The sequence below is a fragment of the Alosa pseudoharengus genome, unplaced genomic scaffold, assembly GCF_046254945.1.
Source record: "Alosa pseudoharengus isolate Yale_2024_CS ecotype anadromous, Long Island Sound unplaced genomic scaffold, YU_APseudo_1.1 YU_APseudo_1.1_scf_3, whole genome shotgun sequence".
Taxonomy (NCBI): Eukaryota; Metazoa; Chordata; class Actinopteri; order Clupeiformes; family Clupeidae; genus Alosa; species Alosa pseudoharengus.
In genome coordinates, this window is record NW_027468718.1 from 42,021,180 (window position 1) to 42,045,187 (window position 24,008).

At 42.4% G+C, this 24,008-nt stretch overlaps 1 protein-coding gene and 1 long non-coding RNA gene across 2 annotated transcripts in view; one reads left to right on the forward strand and one right to left on the reverse strand.

Annotated features, from left to right (window-relative positions):
• gulp1a (GULP PTB domain containing engulfment adaptor 1a) overlaps positions 1-24,008 on the reverse strand; it is a 76,898-nt gene that overhangs the window by 33,069 nt on the left and 19,821 nt on the right. Inside the window, exon 2 of the mRNA XM_076264326.1 lies at positions 6,660-6,737. The gene's annotated coding sequence lies outside the window, so the exon portion shown is untranslated. The remainder of the gene's footprint in view (positions 1-6,659; positions 6,738-24,008) is intronic.
• Positions 20,109-21,770, forward strand: LOC143100812 (uncharacterized). The gene is made up of 3 exons (XR_012981941.1): positions 20,109-20,314; positions 20,979-21,101; positions 21,606-21,770. It is a non-coding gene; the product is annotated as an uncharacterized LOC143100812 (long non-coding RNA).

Genomic DNA, 24,008 nt, shown 5'->3' on the forward strand with positions numbered 1-24,008 from the left:
GCCTAATTACTGAAGCTGTGCATCCACATGATATAATCAAGGGTAAAGTCCAGGCTTCGGCGAAAAATAGGATTTTATTAGGTTGAGGCAACAAGTGAGTAGTAAGATGACAATTTTCTAATAGGATGCTCTGAATAGCGGAAAAAATAGTTTATTTTACTGTCTATGGAGAAAAACGAGCGGGTCTGGAAACAGTTGGACCCGGAAAGATAATTATCTGTCCATTATTCCACTGCTTGGTTGAATTTCCCATTGTCATGCGTTCTTTAGAACGTGTAATAACCGTATGTTATTTGCACACCTATGAAGTAGGCCTAGGTCCAATATCTTGGCCCTATTCGGCGAACTCGTTGTGAAGTTTAAATGAACTTTCAGGCTCATCAGAATCTTGGGATATGCCCGCTTGACAACGGGAGAGATGGAACTAACGACTGGCCTTTGGTCATAGCAACCATCCATTTAAAAGTTCAACCATCATTGGGGCAGCCGTGGTCTACTGGTTGGGGCTTCGGACTTGTAACCGGAGGGGTGTGCCGATTCGATCCCAAACCAGTAGGAAAAATGTGGGTGGGGAAAGTGGTTGAGCAGTGCTCTCCTATGCCCACATCCACGGCTGTAGTGCCCTTGAGCAAGGCACCTAACCCCTCACTGCTCCCCGAGCACCGCTGTGTGTCGGGGCTGAACGCCATGTTGTTCATTATCCCTTATTGCATCATGACTTAATAACCAAATGGCTCTTTGGCGCAGCTACCCATTTTTTGAAGGGTATGCAACACAAATTGGCGCCCCCCCCCCCCCCCCCCCCCCCAAAAAAAAAAAAAAAAACTAAAGTAAAACAAAAGGCCAATAATGTATTACACATTATTATTTTTTAAGAAATTCTGCCAATTTTAACTTGAAGTATTGTTTAATGTCGCATTGTCACTTTAAGAGTCTAAACGGTTCTCATAACGTCCTTTTGCCAGCTGTTGCTCACAAAGGATAAGGCTGATCCAACTCTAGCCTTTGTTTGCGCCACATTGACAGCACAATATTAAGTTATTACAAGGAGTCTTCATTATTAGGAAATGGAAACATGTAGGCCTAATGAGTGGTTGCTCGTGTGACATTTCTGTTTGCAGTTTGCCATTAAAAGTGCAGTATGAGCATGGTAGCCACCTACTGTAGCTATCTGAATGGAATAGGCTATGTTTCAATCGGCATATGCTTAGCAAACGCTAGTTAGTCTGTCAGACGTCACACTTTAAATCCTACCTGTTGCTTTTCACCATCCACTTATTTAACTACTGTCACCTTGACATGCCATCTCATTTTCACTTTCTTTTTCTATTTTTAGCCCCCGACAGCTTTTTTGCTGTATCCATCTTTTTCTAGACGAAAACTCACTACTCGTAGGCCTACCTGCTCGCTCAGCGATCACGGCGCCCCCACTCCCTCTTCTATGTCAAAATTCTATGATGGAATCTTATGAAATAGGGCGCCTACTCTAGCCTGTTAATAATAATAATAATAATAATCTTTATTTATATAGCACTTTTCAAAACAAAGTTACAAAGTGCTGTACAATATCAACATAAATGAAAATGCAAATAAGACATAATAATATAACAATCAAATAATATGTACTAATTCAATTAGAACTTAACATAAATTTGAAAAAGGAAAATAAAACTTACTTACTTACTAGGACTTGTTAGTCCTCTAAAATGTTATTTAACATTGAGGAAATGCAGAAATGATTTAGAAACGTACAACAGTAGCTACATATAGAAAATACCAAATATATTATTTTATTTTATTTAGCATGGCTTTGGCGCCCCCGTGGTGCTGCGCCCCTATGAGCCGCATAGCATACCCACTTTTTGTGCCACTGGGGGGAACAAACCACGAGAAGTCGGCTATATTGGCACTGTACAATGGCAGAGTAAAATATAAATATATAGCGACTCTAGGGGGAGCTTTACAGTCGCCAAAAATACCTGAAACTGCATAGTATACCTTTAATGACACAAATCTAATAGGTTAATGTTATACAAAATGAGAGGTATTCCTTGTAAATATTGTTTGGTATTGAGGTTTATTTAATCTCAGGTGTCGGTCTATAACCTTACCTGGCCCTTCTAGCCAAAGGCATGTCTATCTGACTACCATGTTATTACATGTAAAGTATTCAAAATGGTGAGTTCACAATCAAACATACAGCATAATGTACTGCTTTCTCAAGCTGGCCACCACATCCCCTTTATGGAACAGTTCAGCTGTTCAGCCAACCTATCTGCTGCATCTTGCCAACAATGAAAGCTGACAGCCATTGATAAACAGTCTGCCATAACTTCCAGCCCACCTTCTATTCTTAACAAGGTCAAGAGACTGTTAGGACCAAAAAAACACAGTGCTCCACATTGGTAAATAATGAATTATGACAAGTGTGCCTAATTCTCCACAACAAATCAGGACAGTGCCAAATGCCTAACAACCAAGAACGCCCCAAAACGACAACATTCAACTTGCATGACTGCATTCAGTGAGAGAACACATTCAGTCAAAGGCTCTCAACTGCAGACATGAAATGGGTTAACGTGTTTTCTCTCCACCGGACAGAATAATTTGTGGACATGCAGCTCTGAAAGAGAGAGAGCCATGTAATGAGGGAGGGCTACAGAAACTGTAAACTATGTGGAGAGAAACATAATTGGCAATTAGCTGCAGTTTGGTGGGGGAACCCCTAACAGGGGCTGCGGTTGGGAAGAGGGACATTTTCAGCAGATGCTATTTTATTGGGTTTGATCTGATCGGAACTCTCCAACTGGCATTCATGAGTGGATGCGCTATAGCCTCTGGCACCGTCGCCTCTTTTGTTTTTTACACAGCATCAGCGTGATGGGAAATAAGGGACAAAAAATGCAAACAACCCATGAGTCGACGAGCCAGCCACGCCATTTAGGAGCCGGCTTTATGCCAATGTATTCATCCCTTCTACTCCAACAGGGACAGACTCCCAGGGATGACCATTAGATAGTGAGATGAGGTTGAAATCTGGAAGCATGACTGGTTTTATAGCCGGCTGTTATAGCCGGCTATCATTGTAGTGCAAAAAATATGTGTTGTGATGCAACAACAAATAATTGTCATTCGGTGGAAAGCAGAGGTGGGCCATATTGGGTGGGCCACATTGAAATGATACAAGCAGTGTTGGGAAAGGACTGAAAAACAATAACAAACTTTAAAAGGCTTTAAAAGCATAATTAAGACATCAAAGCAGTTTTTCCCATAGGCTGAACATTTCACAGTTGAGAATTATGGTCTGATGCACACAATTGCATGGCTCAATGTGCCAATCCATTTGAGAAATACAGTTTTCCAACTTCTATCTATTGTAGAATTATTCTTCAAAGTTTTCAAAATGTGGAAAATACATCAGTCAATTGGCCCTGCTCAATACCAATAACTTTGCAAATCCACACAACACAGACACAACTACATCTGTGTTGCATGACACTGTAGTATCAGACTTCAAAAAGACTAGCCACGAGGTCACCCACTTGCATGACTTCCTTTGTAAAACCATGTATCCTTCAAAGTCCAAATGCAGACTGATTGTCTGTGCATGATAAGCACCAGAGTGGATTTGGGGTAAACCTGCATGTGTAAGCCACACATAGGTGCATGTATCAGTCAATGTGTCTGGCTGAATTTGATCCCACACATATACACTGTGCTCTATGCTGTGCATCAGAATAACCCAATGTCCTTAAAACTCCTGAGGCAATCTGCACAGTTCATTGAGAGAGCTGACCACAAGATTTAGCACAGATCTAATTGCAGCCTCAGTTGACAAGGTTATTGAGCGCGCTCACCTCAAGACTCCTAGCCCCTGTGAGTTGTGACCATGATCCACTGACACATTTGTTCTGTGCAACAACATGTATGTGTGGAAGATGAAAAAACCTTCTGGTCTCCAAGAGGAGTCCTATCTTTTTGACAAATAAGAGTTGTCATTATTGTATCATCAGCTGATATCCATAACAAACTTATGACCTGACTGTGACCTCTAGAGTGAGTACTGTGCAACTGTGCACTCTGACCGAAAATGAACCTCATATATGCCTGGCAAACACATTTCACATCCATAAATATAAGCACGAAGCAGCAGAATGCAAAACCCATCAAAACAACTGTAAATCTCCCTTTCTCCATCCGCTCCGCCCTCTCCTGGAAATACAACTCCCCCAAACATCTGCTCCGTCCCTGTCTACAAAGTCTGCACTAGATGGATTTAAACACTACACTTTTTTTAATCAAAGGCCTAACTGCATACAGCACTCCATTATGTGTTCATGATGAGCGCAGACTAGGTGTTACCAACAACATTCTACAGCAGATTGCACAATTAATTAGATTTACTTGTGATTTGGCTAACAGCCAAATAGTTTATTCAATGCTCCAACTCTGACAAACATCAATAAAACTGCTGATTAATGGCACTTATTAAAAAGATTAGCTTGTTACCGAGCAACTTCAATTTTTTGTCTTTTTCCCCAGGGGGGGAAATGAGGGTAGCACAAAAAATTCTTAAAGGTCAGACAAGGCACAGGTTTCACTTCAAAATGATAACTGGATCAAGGATCAGTAGTTTTAAATACTTTGGAATCTTGCCAGAGTCAGAGATGCTCCGTCAGATCACCTCACATCTACATACAGCACCCCTGGTAAAGATGAGTAAAAACAGGCATAAAACAATAATGTGGCATGCATGTTTTTGTTGAAAATATTTATTTCTTTATGAGGATTTTTTCTTTCCCTTCAAGGTTGGACTTTTCCTCATTATTTTCATTGTGAAACTAAGATAAAATGCCCAAGGCTGATTTTCTATACCTTATTTTTACATATCTTCACCAGTGCTAATAAATGTAAAGAATAAATAAAAACAATAAATAAAGAAGGGCTCTGTAGATGGCAATAATGAGTGATCTGAGGACAACTGAAGTTTACCAAAGAAAGAGGAGACATATAGAATATCTCTGGTGTGCCAAGTAAGGACGATAAGACAACAAAACAAGGACAGGGTAGGTGCTGAGGACAATGATTTAGTTGGCTGTATTTTCTTTTTGTGTAAGCCAGTTCATTTGAAGCACAGAAAGAATTTGCTAGAACATAAATATTATATACAATTAAGGTCAAAATCTTTCAAGCACAACCTGCCGGCTAAGTTTAATGTTTTCATTTTCCAGTTTGATGGAGTAGCACATTAAGGCCTCTTGGTAGTGCAGGGCGACGTATTTTTTATGCAGTACTCTTTGATTTTGCATTTCTGCCTCAGCTCTGAAATACTGGCTACAAAAAAGTTACATAAGAATATCAAAATCAACAAACAGAAACTGTGGACTATTTAGATACCACTGGCAGCCTGTATTCATTAAGGCTATTTGGTGAATTTAGCCTTAAGGGAAAATGCGACATTCTACCAGCTATTAAAGTAATAGAACATGATAAAGCAGGAAGGACTGGTTGCTCAGAAAGGCCTTTTATCATCCAGAGAGGAGAGTGTGTTTAATTAAAGGTCATAAACAAATATGACCATGAAAATATAGAGCCCTAATCAATAGAAGCAGAGTACTCATTCATCACAACAACCTGTTTACATCTTTATGGCTCTCGAGCTTCCCACCGGTGACTGCCGTGATGTAAAATGTAAACACTGTATCGAAAGTCTCATTACATTTGGATTGCATTGCTCCTAGATTATCTGAAACATAAAATGCGGTGTGGTCAACATCTGAGCCAAGCTGGGTCATGAGTTTTTAGATGTTTTGGTGTCATGAAAATTAACACACATGCAAAGGTGTTTCAGATTCAAAGGTGCCATGGTGGCATGCATTCAATTCTTGAAACAATATGACTACACATATCAGTCTCCACAACACATGGGGTGTCATCAGTAGCTGTAGTAGCAGTTCTGCTGTAATCAGCCATCACATCTGTCCTTTAAGAGTGAATAATACCTCAAGCCATTGCAGCACAAACAATCCCTCCAGCTTAATATGTACCAGTGTAACAGAAACAACCCCAAGGGACGCTGGACAACGTGAAAGTGCCAATGTGCATTATCATCACACAATGACTTCATGACTTGAATGGCAACTCTGCTGTGATCTGGCCATCTGATGAACCATCAGTGCTTCGCTGATGGATTTCTTTCTCACAACGCTTCAGCAAATCCTTGGAATAATCGATTGTGTGTGGTGTCTACCAAGCTTTCCAGGCCTCAAGGTGAAAGTCAGGTCTGACCACTCGCTTGTTTTAAACAATATTCATGGACACTATTCCATTTCACCTTGAAAGAAAAGAAAATATTCTGGTTCCCAAAGTAATAAAGTAAGAGAGAGTGGAGGAACATTTTAACTCTTCTGATCTACCACATCTCAGAAATTCAGGACATTAATTCTTCGTTCATTCTTTCAAGAGGTAATAGTGAACACAGAGAGTGAAGCAAATTTAAAAAAAGGTTTTCTCGTACAATGAGTGTTTCATACAATAAAAAACTAATTTGGTGTTTAAATTCACATTGTCTAGCATCTACATACCTGGACGTAAATCTATTCACCTGAAAGCACAGAATCAGCTTTGTGTGCAGTGATCAATTTCAAAGATTGTCTTACCTGAAATGTCTTAATTAATGACCAAAATCCACGCTTTTTCTTTTGCTCATTTAACTGTCTGGGTATGTCATGTGTATCCTAGACAGGAAGGGGAGAGAAAAAAAACCACACAGTTAATGTATAGCTGCAGACAAGCATAAAATGAATTCATTTCCATGAATATCCGCAGGCTAAATAGAGCAGATATATTTTGAAGAATTATCCACTGTCAGAGGATGCAGATACCAGATCATATTGAAAAACATGACTAGACCAAAACTGATAAGACTCTGGAGAAAAAAAAAACCCATCAGCTATGCTTCAGCTGTATTGGATAATAGTGGCTTTTACTACAAAATCCATTTGTATCTACCTTACTAACATAATCATAATCCTAGCACTGCGCAGCACAGACAGTCATAGACCATAAGAGACACACTTCTCCCTCTAAGGCAGTGCTTCTCAAAGTGTGGTCCGGGGACCACCGGTGGTCCGCAAGCTATCCAAAGTGGTTCGCGAGCAGACTTGGTAAAATATAATATAGATGAGTTGGTTGCAATATTGAACCGACTTGTATGTTAATCCAAACAGTTCTGCTACACTGCCTAAGCTACACCAGTTTAAATCATATGAATCCTCTGACACAATAAGCAAGGTGCAAAGACAATAAGCAAGGTGGTTCAGTGAGTAGGCCTATTGTGTAATATACTGTTGAAGTAGGTCTACTGTTTTTTTTTTTTTTTTTTTAGCTAGGTGGTCCGTGAGGGTTTTTTTTATTGGTAAAGTGGTGTTTGGTCTGAAAATGTTTGAGAAACACTGCTCTAAGGGGACAGTCACATTACTGGCTTCTTACAACACTTTGTTTTTTTCCCTACTACAGAGCATCCATTTTCAAAGTAGCTGCAGATATGTCATTAGGCTATGAGCATTCAACAAGAATGAGCATGATTTGATCCACGCACTTCACTAGTTAAAGGAACCATATGTAAGATTGTGGCCAAAACTGGTACTGCAATCACTTTCAAAATTCTGAAGAGCGGTGTATCCCCTCCCCCTCCCCCCTGACTCGAGGTTGCCAACCCGGATGGCGAAACACTACTGATTTTGTGATTGGTAGATAGGTGGAGGGTGGTGCATCAGGCCAAAATACAACATGACATGACAAAACACAACATCAACATCAGTTGAGGGCTGCAACTTCACTTTTTAAATGACAATATCCTGGCCGGACTACTGTTGTCAGTGATATAAGTATTTGAAATGAACATGATTTCTTAATGTCTAGTGACATATCAGGGCCATTTTATGATTAATTGAAATATTTTTCTTACATACGGTTCCTTTAACACACTACCCTAAAGGACACTTGGGCTTCTGGGTTTACACAGCATATAACCCATTCTACATGCAGTCGCAGAGTAATAGCCACTGTGCTGGATATTCTTTCAGGATAAAACATCTTCAAAGATTTTACTTCTATGGCAGATGTTTTGTAGAATTCTGAAGTCAGCTGACATTCTATTCTAATTGGCATCACTCATTTATACCCATTAAAAATGTATGCATGCTGTATATCTGAGATTGCATACTCTGGAATCAACAACTACAAGCCAGACTTCCAATGTCGCTATGCCTAGCCAAAGTCAGCAATCACTCCAAATGTTGCTTACAACAATTTCAACCTAATGCCACACTTAATCTTCTGCCACATTGTGAATGTGAATTTGAGAATTAATATAATGTCATGCATTTAAATGTATCCACATTTCCGGGAAACGACATGATAAGAAACATTTCGAACTGTGATAAGCCTCTTAGGATTTCTATTTACACACAGGTTTGATAAAGGCTGAATGGGCAAAGCCAAGGTGACTGCCATTTTTAACACTCACAGTTCCGATTAAATATATCTTAATCCACCGCATCTGAGCATTGCCTCTTGAGCTGCTTATTCTAGTCAGAGTCAACATATTTAAAGATGCTTCAGTAATAATCTGTCACATAGTCTCTGGGTTCAGTAGACATATCGGCTCTCCACAAAAGAGGAAATCATAATGTTTCAGCTTGACGAAATTACTTTTTAATCTACCTTGGAAAATACATAAGCCATGTAAGTTGCCACAGCCCTAGACTGCTCTGTGATACAATGACTGAGATTTCCAAAACTTGAAAAGCACAGAGCATTATATTTGAGGTGTGCTCAGAAATGGGGCTGTCCCAAACATTGAGGTTGACATACAGTAACACCTTTAGATTGCATTCCTGCAGAGCCACTCTGTGAAGAGCAGTGCAAGTACCCCCCTGGGAATGGGCTAGAAAGCTTGTACAGATTATACACCTTTATGCCAGTTTAAAGGAATAATATGGGCAGTGGGGTGGCTTGCTCCTCTAATTCATAATGGATGTTCAAATAGTAAGTTCAAATACAAGCAAGGACAAGTATTGCGTCTTTCCAAATTAACTTCAAACAAACAGCTTTACAAATTCTCGACTAATTAGTTATTCATTTGGGTAACATGGTGGCAGTGACTAAGAATGTCCATGGTAGAATTTCCCTAGAGTTCTTGAAATGTGACTGGGAATGAAATGGGAAAGAAACAAACCTGTTTAGAAGATGGTTTATTGTCCAATGTTCTGCCAATCACACACTAGCATACTTGTTCAGCACTCCGTCAGAAATACAACCAGTTTTAATGCTCTCGAATATTACAATCAACACCTTAGAAATGTTTTATCATGCAACGTAGGTGGACCACTAAAAGTGTCCGACCAAATAAATAAATACATAAAAAACCCGAAAAACAGCTTTTCCTGAAAGACATCAATTTGTCTCTATGCAAATGATGTCAGATAAGAGGACATCCCTCTGTCTTTCATGGTGCGTGTGCCACGGAGCCGGTGCCAGGATGCTGCTGCGGGCAGATAAGGACCTAAGACCGGACCTGAGTGAGCCAGAACGGCAGGCTGTCAAGAGGGGCTGCTGGAAAGGGCTGCTGGGTGAAGCTTAGCCCTGGCATTTCCTGTGTACTACCATAATTATCACCAAAGCCGGGGAGCATGATACACGATTTCTAGGAGGAATGACAAAATTCCGTATACAGATTTATGTATTCACACAAGTCAATTGTCAAGTCAAGTCAGTTATCTTTTAAAAAAACTCCATCCTCGTAAGGCAGCCGGGCCTGACAGACTGTGTCCAAGGCTGCTCAAGGCCTGTGCTGCTGAACTGGGGGAGCCACTGAAGCACATCTTCAACTGGAGTCTACGTCTCAGACAAGTTCCAACACTGTGGAAGACATCATGTCTCACCCCCGTTCCCAAGAAACCACACCCCAGCGAGCTTAATGACTTCAGGCCTGTCGCTCTAACATCACATGTGATGAAAACAATGGAGCGGCTGGTCTTAGGTATGCTCAGACCCCAGGTACGCCATGCACTAGACCCGTTACAGTTTGCATACCAGGAGAAAGTGGGCGTGGACGATGCCATCACTTATCTTCTACACAGGACACATTCTCACCTAGACAAGGGGAAAAGTGCTGTGAGAATCATGTTCTTTGATTTCTCAAGTGCTTTTAACACCATCCAACCCCTCAGACTGGGAGACAAGCTCTTGCAGATGGGTGTGGACGCTCACCTGGTAACCTGGATTACAGATTACCTGACCGAGCAACCACAGTTCGTCAGACTGAAGAACTGCCTCTCTGACACTGTGATCAGCAGCACTGGAGTGCCACAGGGAACTGTGCTCTCTCCAGTCCTGTTCACCCTGTACACATCTGACTTCTGCTACAACACTGAGTCATGCCACATGCAGAAGTTTTTTGATGATACTGCAATTGTGGGGTGTATCAGGGACGAGCAAGAGGAGGAGTACAGGAGCCTGGTGGAGGACTTTGTGCAGTGGTGCAAACTCAATCACCTTCAACTAAACACTTCAAAGACCAAGGAGATGGTGGTGGATTTCCGAAGGTCTAAGCCCGCTCTGCTACCAGTCTCCATTGATGGGCTCAATGTGGAGGTGGTAAGCACCTACAAGTATCTGGGTCTCCACCTGGACAATAAACTGGACTGGTCAGTCAACACTGATGCACTCTACAAGAAAGGACAGAGCAGGCTGTACTTCCTGAGAAGGCTGCGGTCCTTCAATGTGTGCAGCAAGCTCCTCAGGATGTTCTATCAGTCTGTTGTGGCCAGCGCCCTCTTCTATGCAGTGGTATTCTGGGGAGGAAGCACAAAGAAGAAGGATGCTGGGCGACTTGACAGGCTGGTAAGGAAGGCTGGCTCTGTAGTGGGAGCTAAACTGGAGTGCATCACTTCAATATCTGACAAAAGGACCCTAAACAAACTGATCAACATCTTGGACAATGAATGTCATCCGCTCTACAGCACTATCAAAAACCAAAAGAGCTTGATCAGCTGGAGACTTCGCTCACTGCCATGCACAACTAAAAGGCTGAGGAAGTCATTTGTTCCTAAGGCCATTGAACTGTTCAATGCCTCACTAAAGGGAAGAGGAGAGATAGACTTCTCTGCTTCTCTGCCTCTCCACCCTCTCCATGTCCATGCTTTTTGAGTACTGACTGCCCACTACTGCTTACTACTGTTTTACTACTGTTTTACTATTGTACACAGCCTAATGTTTTTCACTACTGTTTTACTGCTACACTGTTTTTCATGCTATATTAGCACACATGATCAATGGCTGCAGTCAGGCTTCTGATACAATACTGAATGAATGAATGGCTATAACCCTATTACCTCAACCTGTTCTTGCACTGAAATAGTTTTTATTTATTTTTTTATTTTACCTTGTCTACATTACACTTTACTCTCCTATTTGTCTATATTATTTATGCTGGTCTCTAGACCTTACTCTTGCACTGTTGGACTAATGTTTGACTACTTTTTGCACCTTCACCATGACACTCACTCTCTTGAGCACCTTGCCAGGCACACATAACTAAGGACTATGGTTGGACTACTGTTTGCACCTTCACCATGACACTCACTCCCTTTAGCACCTCACCAGTCCTGGCCCTGTCACTACAAGCGTCTTATGCTTGATCACCCTCAAGCACATTGGACTTTCTTAATTTAACTTATATAGTGTATTTAGTATTTAGTTTTGTTAGTTTTATTATCTGTCTTATCTTCTACTGTCTTTATTGTACAGTGGAGTTTAGTTATATGTTTATACTTATACTTATGTTTACCATTTCTGCTGTAAGGACATGTTGTGTGTTATTTATGTATGCTACTGAGACCCTTGAATTTCCCCTTGAGGATCAATAAAGTATCTATCTATCTATCTATCTATCTATCTATCTATCTAAGTCAAGTCCATGACTAGTAGTTATAGTAGATATAGATATAATTTAGTAATAGTTATTAAACAACATAGACCAGGATTTTCCCTCCATGCACAGTAAGTAGGCCTAGTTAAAAAGGCAAACATAACTAAACGGTAGAAATTTGTTTGGGATTCGAAACATGACTCTGCAAGGAACCATGCAATATATTTATCTTTTGTGCCTTAGAGTTGTGAAATGGCATAAATAATTGCAAGTCATAAGTTTCGGAAGAGAACATAAAGTTAGGAATAGTCACAAACACATTTGCATTTAAATGAGTGGCAGTAAGTGTGGCAAAAAAGCTCTATAGACATACATTTTTCTCAACCCAGTGGCAGCTCTTGAACACAAATCTGAGTCTGCTGTCTTCTGCCCATGCTAAAGTGTCTCGAGTCAGATTGACCTCCATCACCACATCACCACCCTTAAAGGATAATTCCGGTATTTAGCACTTTGAGTCCCTTTTCTGTAGGGATGCACGATATATCGGCGGCCGATATATTATTGGCCGATAAGTGAAAAAATGAAAATATTATTATCGGTCCGATAACAGAATTCTGGCCGATAATTTGCGCCGATATTTTTTAAAGTCCTAATTTAGGCCTACGTAAGGTCCGTCTGGCTACACTGAGCTACTTGAGCTTGGTTGGCTATACTTTTTCCTCAATATAATGTCAGCGGTGTGAATGTATTTCACCACTCTAACAAAATCTGTGGATATGCGTTCATTTGGGAATCTGTGCATCTCAAAATCCTCTTGTGAATGATCCGCCATTTAACCTTACCAGAGCGGAGCTCAGCCCTGTCTAGAGTCGTCTTGTGCTGATGTGTTTGCACTTTACCGCGCTGGTCGGGGAAACAAATAAACAAACTCGTTAGTGGGACGAGTACATAAGTAGGCCTAGTTCTAAGTTGTGTTTTAGTATTATATTTGCATTACTTTAGCTTGGGTTTTGTATTATTACCTAGAAATATGCTAACCATTCCTGCTTCAGTTCCAGACAGGTCATCATAATAAGTTATTAAAACCTTCGGGGCTAACCCCTTTCATTTCTGCTGCAGCAGGTTGTTCGCAACAGAGTAGACGGACATAAGATACAGTCTGAGGAGTTGCAGCTTTATTCAGTACCCGCAGTTGAAACTAAACCTAAGTTTCCCTCACAAACTCTGATTTGGTCGCTATACTGTAGCTTATTCCCAGCTGAGCCGTTTATGAGTGTTTAGTCCAAAATGAAAACGATTCATACTCTCTAGCCACTCACTCGCAATTCACTGACGTCAGGTTCACTTAAAGGAGCCACACATACTGTAGGGCTAGGCTACTGTTATGTTGACTGCTGTACTATTGAGGACTATTATGAGTTCTGTCCATCATTTGGTGGTAGGTAAAATTACTGCAATAAAATTATGCTTATTAAATGCTTTCCCCAAATCACTTTTCACAATTTTTTTTCAAGAGTAATATTATCGGTTATCGTATCGGTATCGGCCACAACAAACCAATAAATATCAGTTATCGTTATCGGCCCTAAAATTCCATATCGGTGCATCTCTACTTTTCTGGTTTGTTTTGGATGAACTAGAGTGGTGGACACCGAAATTTTGACAATGGGTCCTGTCTCGACATTCTGACTCGTTTTAAATCGCCTTTGACTGGCTGCTATGGGCATGCACAAACATGTCCTTAAAACACCCTTAACGTTCATTGCCTTTCGCTTTCTCGCCCTTGCTAAGAACGGATAATTTCTTCTACTGTGGTTGCGGAACAGCTAACTTCGGAGTATATCTCCAACAGCTGGCTTCCACAGCTTACTCTCGCTTCGACTCTAAATCGTTTCCTTTGTCTTACGGAATTGCTAGTTTTTGGTGAGTATCTTCGAACGCAGACCCACTACACCGGTCTGTCGCTAAGTGAACTAGCATCCCTCAACGTGTGTTGCCCACACCCCGGCAACATCACACTGTCTAACACACAACACTGCTTGTGCTAGCGCCCAGCCCCCGGTGCAGCACGGCACAATAACGTTTATTTCCTTGTTAACTCTCCCGACGCGGTTACATCAGGTAAGTACTCGAGTGCTTGAGACCCGCCACACCGGTCTAGCACTAACGCTGCTAGGTGAAGCTGCTGGCGCCCAGCCCCCAGTTTTTAAACTCTGTTACGCACAGGACCGGTGCTTAGCCCCCGGCACCAGATAACTCCGTAGTGTCAGACGTTCCTGCGTTTAATTACAGACGGAGCTCAACAGCGATTTCCTATAGGCCTACTGCTGATTGGGATTACACTATTTACATACGATTATTATACCTAAGGTTATTCCTCTATTCCTCAAAGTGCTGTGTGCTCATTCCCCAGCACCACACTAAATCTACACTACAGTTAAACAGGAAATGGCTTGGTGTTCTCTGTGCAGTGCGCCCATGGGCCTAGAGGATCCACATGATTGCTGCCCTAGTTGCTTCGGCATTGATCACCTCAAGGAAGCTATGTCTGATCCTTGTGTGCATTGTAGCCAGCTCACTTTGCAACAATGACAGGCACGCCTAGCAGGGCTGGATGGAAATGAGGACTGCCTCCTTTCCTCTCAACCTGTCCATGAGCGTGGAGGTAAATGCACAGCGGTGTCACACACACCTTGTGAGAACAAAAAAGCCCAAACACTCAGACATTCTGACGCGTAGGGTCGACGAACTCACTGAGAGTGTTACACAAATTAAGGACTTACTTCTGAACATGCAGCCACCATATCTGCAGCCCAATTCTCAGAAAAGTGACGATGCCTCTCTACCTGCATCGCAGCCGGACCCTCCTACCTCTCCTATGAACAGGGAGGTGGATGTGGTTTCTCTTGCTGCCACTGATTCTCTGTTTCCTCTGGACACTGATGAGTTTTCGCTTCCAGAGGATCATGCTTTTGACTCTTCTGCAACAGAGAGTGGCAGGGAGTCAGAGGATGAAGCGGAGCCTTCGGCGCTCAGCTCCACTTCAACAGGAGCAATCCATATGGCTCTGGCGAGGCTCAATGTGGAACCTCTTCCCCAGGCTATGATAGCGTCCATGGCAGAATCGAGCTCTACAGGCCTGGGCCCTATGCCTCCAGTGGAAGCGGCAGTGGTCTCCTTGGTCGTCTCACCTGACGAGGCTCTTCGCGCTGACCCACGGTGCCCTAGCCCTGAATGTAGACGTACTGACAACTTAGTGTGCAGAGCGTATAACACACAGGCGACGATTGGACGGGTCCTTAACACTATGGCCCATGTCTTGCTTGCTCTGCAGACAACACTGCAGCCATCCTCAGATGCAGCAGCTTCTGAGTTAGTTGATACAGCACTTCAGGGTGTGGGAGCCCTGGCTAAGCAGTGTGGGAAATCAATGGGGCTGCTACTTCAAGCCCGCAGGCAGATTTGGGTAGCACAGTCCCCTCTTCCATATGCAGCTAGGAATGTGTTGCGCCAGCTGCCTCTGGCCCCCGGCCAGGTGTTTGGCCCAGCTGCGCAGGAGGCTTTGAACCACCGCAAACTTGCGTCTGAAACTCGCTCTCAGCATGTGAAACCGAGAGTAGTTTTCAAGCGTCCACCGCCGCCGCCACCACCTACGTTTCGTGGCGCTCCCTCTTACCGCCGAAATACATCGACTACCAACCAACAACCATATAGGAGACAGGCGGAGCACAGTTTTGCTCAACGTGGAGGGCGAGGCAGACCCACGCAGTCCTTTCATAGGACAGACCGGGCTGCTTATGGCCGTCACCCCAAACCTACACAGCGTGCACAGACACGAGACTGCAGGGTGTTTCACTCCTCAACAACTGGAGTTCTGGGGCTCCATAACAACGAACCCATGGGTCCTCGACACACTTGCAAATGGCTACCGTCTTCAATTTCGCCGCCGGCCACCTCTGAACTCCGGCATACGCCCCACACGGGCGTCAAGTCCGGAAACACGCTCCGCATTATACTCAGAGATACAGTCCCTCCTACACAAGGACGCTATCGAGGAAATAGACCCCAAGAACAACGGGGAATGTTCTCCACCTACTTTATTGTGCCCAAGTAAGACGGTGGTCTTCGACCGATATTAGACCTGCGGCGTCTAAATGCTTACCTCAAGCAGCTGCCCTTTCGTATGCTGCGCACGTCAGATGTTCTTCATTCAGTGGATCCAGGAGACTGGTTCATTACGATAGATCTGAGGGACGCTTACTTCCATATACCCATCGCCCCTCAGCACCGTCTCTTCCTTCGTTTTCACTTCGAAGGTCGTTCGTTCCAGTTCAAGGTACTACCTTTCGGTCTATCAGTCTATAGACTTCATAGGTATCCAGTTGGATTCGACCACCGAACGTGCTTGCCTTACTCAGGAAAGAGTTTGCAATATAATAGGGCTGGTGACGCGTGTCAGGTCAAGCCGGACTGTGCGGTACTGCGTGCTACTACACCTTGAAGGCATGTTGGCTGCCGCAACGCCTGTTGTAACACTGGGGAGGCTACATCTCCGCCCCTTCCAATACTGGCTAAAGACCAGGAGGCTCTCAGCTCAAACACAAAAATGGGTGCTAGTGAGCATCACCCCCAAGGGGGCTGCCTCTCTAGACCAGTGGGCGCTGAGGTTTTTTCTCCTCAGGAGGGTTCCGCTGGTGCCACCTCCAGCAAGGAGGGAGGTCATCACCACGGACGCCAGCCAGCACGGCTGGGGCGGGGTTTGGAACCATCAGGGAATACACAGCGTATGGCGGGGCAGGCTTCAGGCCTACCACATCAATTATCTGGAGCTACATGCAGTATGGCTTACACTGCAGCACTTCAAAGAACAGTTGGAACACAAACATGTTCTTGTTCGGTCCAACAACACATCGACAATCTACCATGTCAATCACCAAGGGGGGGCGAGGTCCCCAATGCTGAACCGCCTGACCAGACAGATCTGGCTGTGGGCGGATGCACACCTGCTGTCGCTGAGGGCGATTTATGTGCCCGGGAAAAAGAACTGTGTGGCCGATGTCTTGTCCCGGGGCGGGCCCCTCATGGGGGAGTGGCGTCTGAACGAGGAGGTTGTTCAGATGGTCTGGAACACCTATGGGCAAGCAGAGGTAGATCTGTTAGCCACCAGCGACACGACTCACTGTCTGAAGTGGTTCGAACCAGGGTCCCTGGGACAAGATGCATTAGCCCAACATTGGCCAAATCTGAGGCTGTATGCATTTCCACCGTTTCCGTTGCTTTGGCAGACGCTCCAGCGAATACGGATGACCAACCAGCCAGTACTTCTGGTTGCACCATATCGTGTCCACAGCCCTTGGTTTTACGTTCTCAAAGTGCTCCTGACGGGGCCGCCCAGCCCACTACCAGTCAGGGCAGACTTGTTGACCCAGTTGAATGCCCGTCTGTGGCATCATCAACCGTGGAAACTGAAGCTTTGGGTCTGGCCCTTGGGAGGTCATGCGACGTACTGGACTATTCACAAGGGGTCAGGGACACTATTCTAAATGCCCGTGCCCCGTCTACGCGCTTGCTGTATAGTAATAGGTGGAGGTACTTTTCAACTTGGTGCGCTGAGCGTAACATTGTACCACAAACATGCTCATTGGCAGACATCTTAAATTTTCTGCAGGGTCTATTGGAGGCTGGTCGCTCTGCGTCCACCTTGAATTTCCCCTGGGGATCAATAAAGTATCTATCTATCTATCTTGAGAGGTTATGTGGCAACAATGTCGGCCTACAGGGGCTCAATTGAAGGGTCTACAGTAGGAACGCATAAGATGATAGTGGCCTTCCTGAAAGGTGCAAGGCGTTTGAACCCACCTTGTAAATGTTTTGTTCCTCAGTGGGACCTCAATACTGTGTTGAACAGCTTACTTGTCTTCCCCTATGAACCTTTGGAAGAGGCAGGCGTTAAATGGCTCTCAATGAAAACAGCTTTCCTGCTTGCAGTTGCTTCCGCAAAAAGAGTTAGTGAGTTGCATGCTCTCTCTGTCAGCCCACAGTGTCTGCAGTGGGGGCCAGAGTACTCGCGAGTAACATTGTGGCCGAATCCTGCATTCCTGCCAAAAGTCTTAGGTCCAGATTATGTCAACCGAACTGTTACGATTCCTGCTTTGTGCTCTTTTGACAATGCGCAAAACACAGACCTTTGCCCTGTCAGAGCACTTAGGCGATATGTGGCAGCCACGGGAGCTTGGCGGGCCACTGACCAATTGTTTGTGTGTTTCAGTGACCGATGTAAAGGGGCAGCTTTGTCAAAGGACAGATTAGCTCACTGGATTACAGAAACTATTACTTATGCATACTCTTCTACCGGTCATGATACGCCGGGTCCTGTGAAATGTCATTCCACTCGTTCTGTGTCTACTTCTTGGGCTGCCCTACGGGGTGTCAGCCTACTAGATATTTGTTCTCCCGCGACATGGACGTCGTCGTGCACATTTTCCAGGTTCTACAGGTTAAATGTTGCTTCAGGTTCCCAGTCTTGTGTACAGGCAGTATTGAGCACTGTTTTGCCTGTTCAATTGACCTCTGCTGTGGATAACAGCGGGTCAGGTTTGTGAGTCTCCGCCTGTTGACAATAATAACAATAAAAAATAATAAAAAAAATGCATAAAATGTAAAATTGCAAAAAAAAGTAAATAAAACAAAAAGTACAAAACTGAAGTATTCCTTGTTTTTATTGTTCTTTGCCCTATGCCATGTGAATAGTGACACGTACATGTGTTTGGGCCCTCGTGACAGCTTGGACATAAATCTTCCACACAGTCTAAACGACGCCATCTGGCGGTCTGGAGACAAGGAAGTAGAACGCTGGTTACGTATGTAACCGTGGTTCTACGACTGGTGGAAGACCGCCAGATGTATAGGTCACTTGGGCCTCTGATTCTGGCGAGAAAAACTCCAGGCAATGAATGGCGTGTACACTGCAATATATATAGTTAACGTCACGCCATACAGTGTACGTCACAAGGTGACAACTTTGGTTCTCGGTAAGAGATGCGGCTACGCGCAAGGGGTTTCACACAGTCTAAACAACGCCATCTGGCGGTCTTCCACCAGTCGTAGAACCACGGTTACATACGTAACCAGCGTTTTAAGGACATGTTTGTGCATGCCCTTAGCCAGCCAGTCAAAGGCAATTCAAAACAAGTCAGAAAATCTCGTTTCTGAGTTGTATCTCCTGGGATACATTGCCCTATTAAAGTAAAATGCACTTTAGATCAATTTACGGATAATTGGGAGTACATACGTTGAGTTGACATCAAAATCATGTCATTCGGATGTGTTTTGAGAAAGTTCGATTTTACCCTTTTTAGTCAAAACTCGTTAGCCTGGAAGCGACCAGGGCATGTCATTTCGCCGCTACAAAATGCTATTTTTATACCTCTTCTACAGTTCCAAACAACATTACACTTACGTGGTAGTGAGTAGAGGGTCCCTAAAGCCAAACCGAAGTATCCCGAGGTCTTTATGTGGTCGGATAGAGAGTCCAGAATGAATTTCATCAAGCCAGTACCTTTCCGGAAATGTTGCTGCTGCAGCTGGCATCTTTAGGGGAAAGTCCGTAGGAGTCGATTGCATCACGTCGTTGCACGACATCACGTCACGTGACATTTCAAAATTCCAACCTGTTAGTAAGCTAGGGTTTGCTGTTGCATACAACTTCATTTCAATTTCGAAAGAAATACTGGACTATGTTTTTTTTTTTTTTTTTAAACGGCGACGAAATTGTGAATTTCCAGAGCGTGTTACTCCACACTTGGCAATCGACTCCTACGGACTTTCCCCCCGGTAAAATCGAACTTTTTCAAAACACATCCGAATGACATGATTTTGATGTCAACTCAACGTATGTACTCCCAATCATCCGTAAATTGATCTAAAGGGCATATTTCCTTTAAGGTATAAAAATAATCAAAATGGTGAACTTTTCAATTTCTCATTTGATACATATAACTGATAAAATCTTGCTTTCCTTGATCATTTATGTCATAAATACTATTTTTAAATGGATTTCATATTATTTTTTTATCAAATTCTACTATATACACTGAAAAAAAGGTCTCTTTGGGGTTGTTGAAATTGCATGAATTTATTGAAAGAACCTCACATGATTTATTAGTGGTCCTTCTGAAATAAAAAAAAATCATGTGAGCCTAAGCTATTCCTTGAGAATGTCAAATTCACATAATTTTATCATGTTGGATGGTAAGAACTAAGTGACGTGACCACCCCGGTAGCTCGTGCACCTGACCTGAGTCTAAGCGGGAAGGAGGAATCAACTGGCTTTCTTGCTCTGAAGACATTACGAGCGGCATGCAAGATCTACAATGTGAGGTAAATATCAATTGATTCTTAATCTTCGGTAGCTTTTCCGAATGTTTTGCCAAGCTATTGCGTTTTTACAGTACAAACAGATAGTTGCACTAACTTCTTACATCTAATCATACCAGCTATGGGTTACTGTTGTGGCGTCAGCCCAATATAACGGTCGAGAATGGGGTTATTGTTGTGGCGTTTTCGTCGTATTCAAGTGGTGTGTGTTTTACTATTTCGACACATGTTTCATAGCGAATTCATTTCATTTTCGGGAACCTGTTGTGGTCACTGCTGTACGTCAATTGCTGTGCGGATTTAGAACCTAGAAAGTGTACATCAAGCTAAGCTAGCTGGGTTTTGATGGCGCCAAGGCATGACTGGCTGTAACGCGTGCGTACATTGAAACCCATCGACAACTGGTGAATATTTATGCTGAAGCTTTTTGATGATGATATTTGGAAAACGGTGTTGTGAAATCCTGCTTCAAACAGCCAAAGGAGCATTTTTGTTTATCTGGCAGTCACTGGTTAGCATTGCATATGGACAATAGCTGCTACATTTAGATAACTGAACCTTTCACTGTTCAATGCTACATGGTCATAAATCTTGGTGCACTAAATGTGCTTTTGTACTTTTTAAGACAAGTAATGCTGAGTTTGTATCATGTATTTGGGTGTTGCAGAGCGTGTAGAAGAGGATTTACCACCTGTAGAGCAAACGGTCCCTCACAGTCCAGTTCCAAATACACTTCAGAAGGAGCTTGCTGCAGCATTACTGAAATTGGAACATTTGGTGCATGTGCCAGGTAAGTTACAGCAATTGATGATTTTGTACACACACACACACACACACACACAGCCCTGTTCTCTAGGTCACTCCCTTCTTTCTTTTGTCTCCCTCCCTCATACTTTCTATACATCCTTTCTCAGGTTAATCTTGTATTCCTACTTCCCTCTTCTTTTCTTCTCCATCGGTTTCTTACTTTTTTCCTAACTCTTCCACTTTCTCTCTCCCTCCTTCTTTTTGTTATTGTGTTGTACTTCCCTCTCTTTCTTCTCCATCAAACTGAACCTTTTATAACTGTTCAATGCTACATGGTTATAAATCTTGGTGCACTTAATGTGCTTTTGTACTTTTTTAAGACGAGTAATGCTGAGTTTGTAAAGCTGTACACAGGACAATACATGGTAAATTTGATTCATGAAGTGTTATACATTTTTAAAAGTTGTGTTGTGATCACAATGTTGTGTGTCTGTATTCATATTCTGTATTGGTATATCAACCTCCCTTTCTGTGTTCTCTTTCACAGTAAATGTGGCAGTGCAAGGGATGTGAATCAGCGGTTCAAAGTAGGTCTGATCTACTTGCTCATTACAAACTCCATCATCCCCACTTTGGCCGCACCACAAACTACCCCTGCACATATACAGATTGTCCCTGTACTTTTAAAACATGGAACGATCTTATTGTTCACAACGGCACACAATTAGGTCAGACCTTAGATCAGTTAACCACCTTCTCGTGTCATCTATGTAGCTGTTCCAATTTGCCAAACGAAAGGGAGTATTTCATTCATGTCAACACACATCTGAGGAAAAATGAAGTTGTGTCTTGCATGTTCACTGGCTGTACTTTTCAAAGTTATGACTTGCAATGTTGAAAGTTCAAGGGACTAGCAATTTTGAAATGCACCGAATATTGCCCAAGAAATTTTTTTATTTTTGTAATAAATGCATCAAGTTTTTATTTCATTTGTCTGCAATGTCTGGAAATGTGAAATAAATGTTGTAAATGTGTACTCAAATTCTAGTTGTGGTTGATTGCTTCAGGTTATTGAAGAGGCTTTTTAAAATAACATGTTAATTTGACATGCAATAGTTTTTAAAATATGACATGAAAAAATCTTGTACATCGGTTGCATCAAAAAAATTATGTCCATCAAACAAGAAAAAAATCATGTTGGACTTATGACAATCTTATATATCAGTGGCACATGTAAAAATTATGTTCATCAAAGCAAAATAAATCATGTTTGACTGATAAGAAACAATTTCTTCACATACACATGAAAAAATCATGTTAATTTAACAGAATACAATTTGCCACTTTTAACATGAATTAATTGGACTTCGTGGGCATGATTTAATTGATGCAACCGATGTACAAGATTTTTTTATGTTAATTTAACAGCCCATTTTTTTCAGTGTATAGTATGGAGATAACATCTCCATCTCATGTTCTGAATTCACGGGATTTTGCTGTTGACAGGTGCTTAAACTTTTTCTCAGAAGTACACACAAAGTTATTAAAGGAGATAACTTGGCAATTTGTCAGTATTTGTGTACATTCATCTGGCTTTTCTTTTTGATTTACCAAAATGGCAGCAAAATAAAGCCTGTACATACTCAAACAGTGTTATGCTATGTGTATAACAAGGGAACTTTGCAGGGAGCCATCCATACCAAGACCTTAACAGTCACAGCCCACTCAGGTTCTGGAAGTAACAATCTAATTCACATTCTCCTTTGAGAACTGGATTATAAGTCATAAAATCGTAACCATCCAATGTAGACTTAAAACCTATTTTATACAGTCTATGGTTAAAATCAGCTATGGCATGATCAAGCGATTATATATGCCCATATAGAACTTCACTGGTGTGGCCATCCAGTGAAAACTGTTTTGCTTACCTTGAAGTGGAAATGGCTTAATGTAAACTGTGGAGTAAGTCATCTGGTCTTACATTCAAGTGTGTTAAACTATCATTAGGTTGCCAAACATTGGAAAATGCATTATTCGCAATAGCTTATCAAGGGATTAGTAGTTCCTTCGATTGGAAATTAAATGTTAAATGTTAAACTATTCACACTCTACTTGATTATCCTCATCTTCATCACTAGTGCCTATGCCTGAAGAGTGTTCAGGGATCTCCATCATCACGCTCATACTCTCGCTCTTCTATTCATCTTTCGGTTGCCATAAAATGAGCTAACTGTGATACCCTGAAGGGCAATATATGGATGTACTGTCATAATGTACATACCTGTACATGATAACATCTCTTTTTGCAGTGTATATTAGCACAGGATGTTAAAAAGTATGTATCTCCTGGTGCACGTTGCCTGTTTAAAGCGATGGTTCGGAGTAATTTCACCCTAGGGTCCTATGCTATTATCTGCTACTAAACCGCTGCGTCGACGTTACTTCCGTGATTTGGGAAAAGCTCGTAAAAGTCCTGGCAGGAAGCATGCATAAGGATGTAGATCCAGGAATGCACTAATATTTTGTTCGTAGTACCAGTTTGCAACAATTATTAGTTAACACTAAGTTGTAAACACTTCGGAAAAAATATATTAAAAACTGGATATACCAAAAAACGTTGATGTAATCGCTTCCTGCCAGGACTTTTATGGGCTTTTCCCAAATCACGAAAGTAACGTCGACGCAGCGGTATAGTAGGGCAGTTCCAGCGTTATGGATGTGACAATTGGACTCATATTGGTAAACAAAATGCCTTAAAGTGGGGGCAAAATTAGTATCAGTGAATTAATTTGCATACATTTTAATGTAACCTCTGTCCTCTGAATACTGAGAAATCCTCAAATTGCATATAATCAATTTCATCCTAAGAATACAAGCCATTTTATCAGTGTTATGGATGTGACATGAAATGGACACACTTTTGTGAGAGATTACAGGTTTTCTACAAACT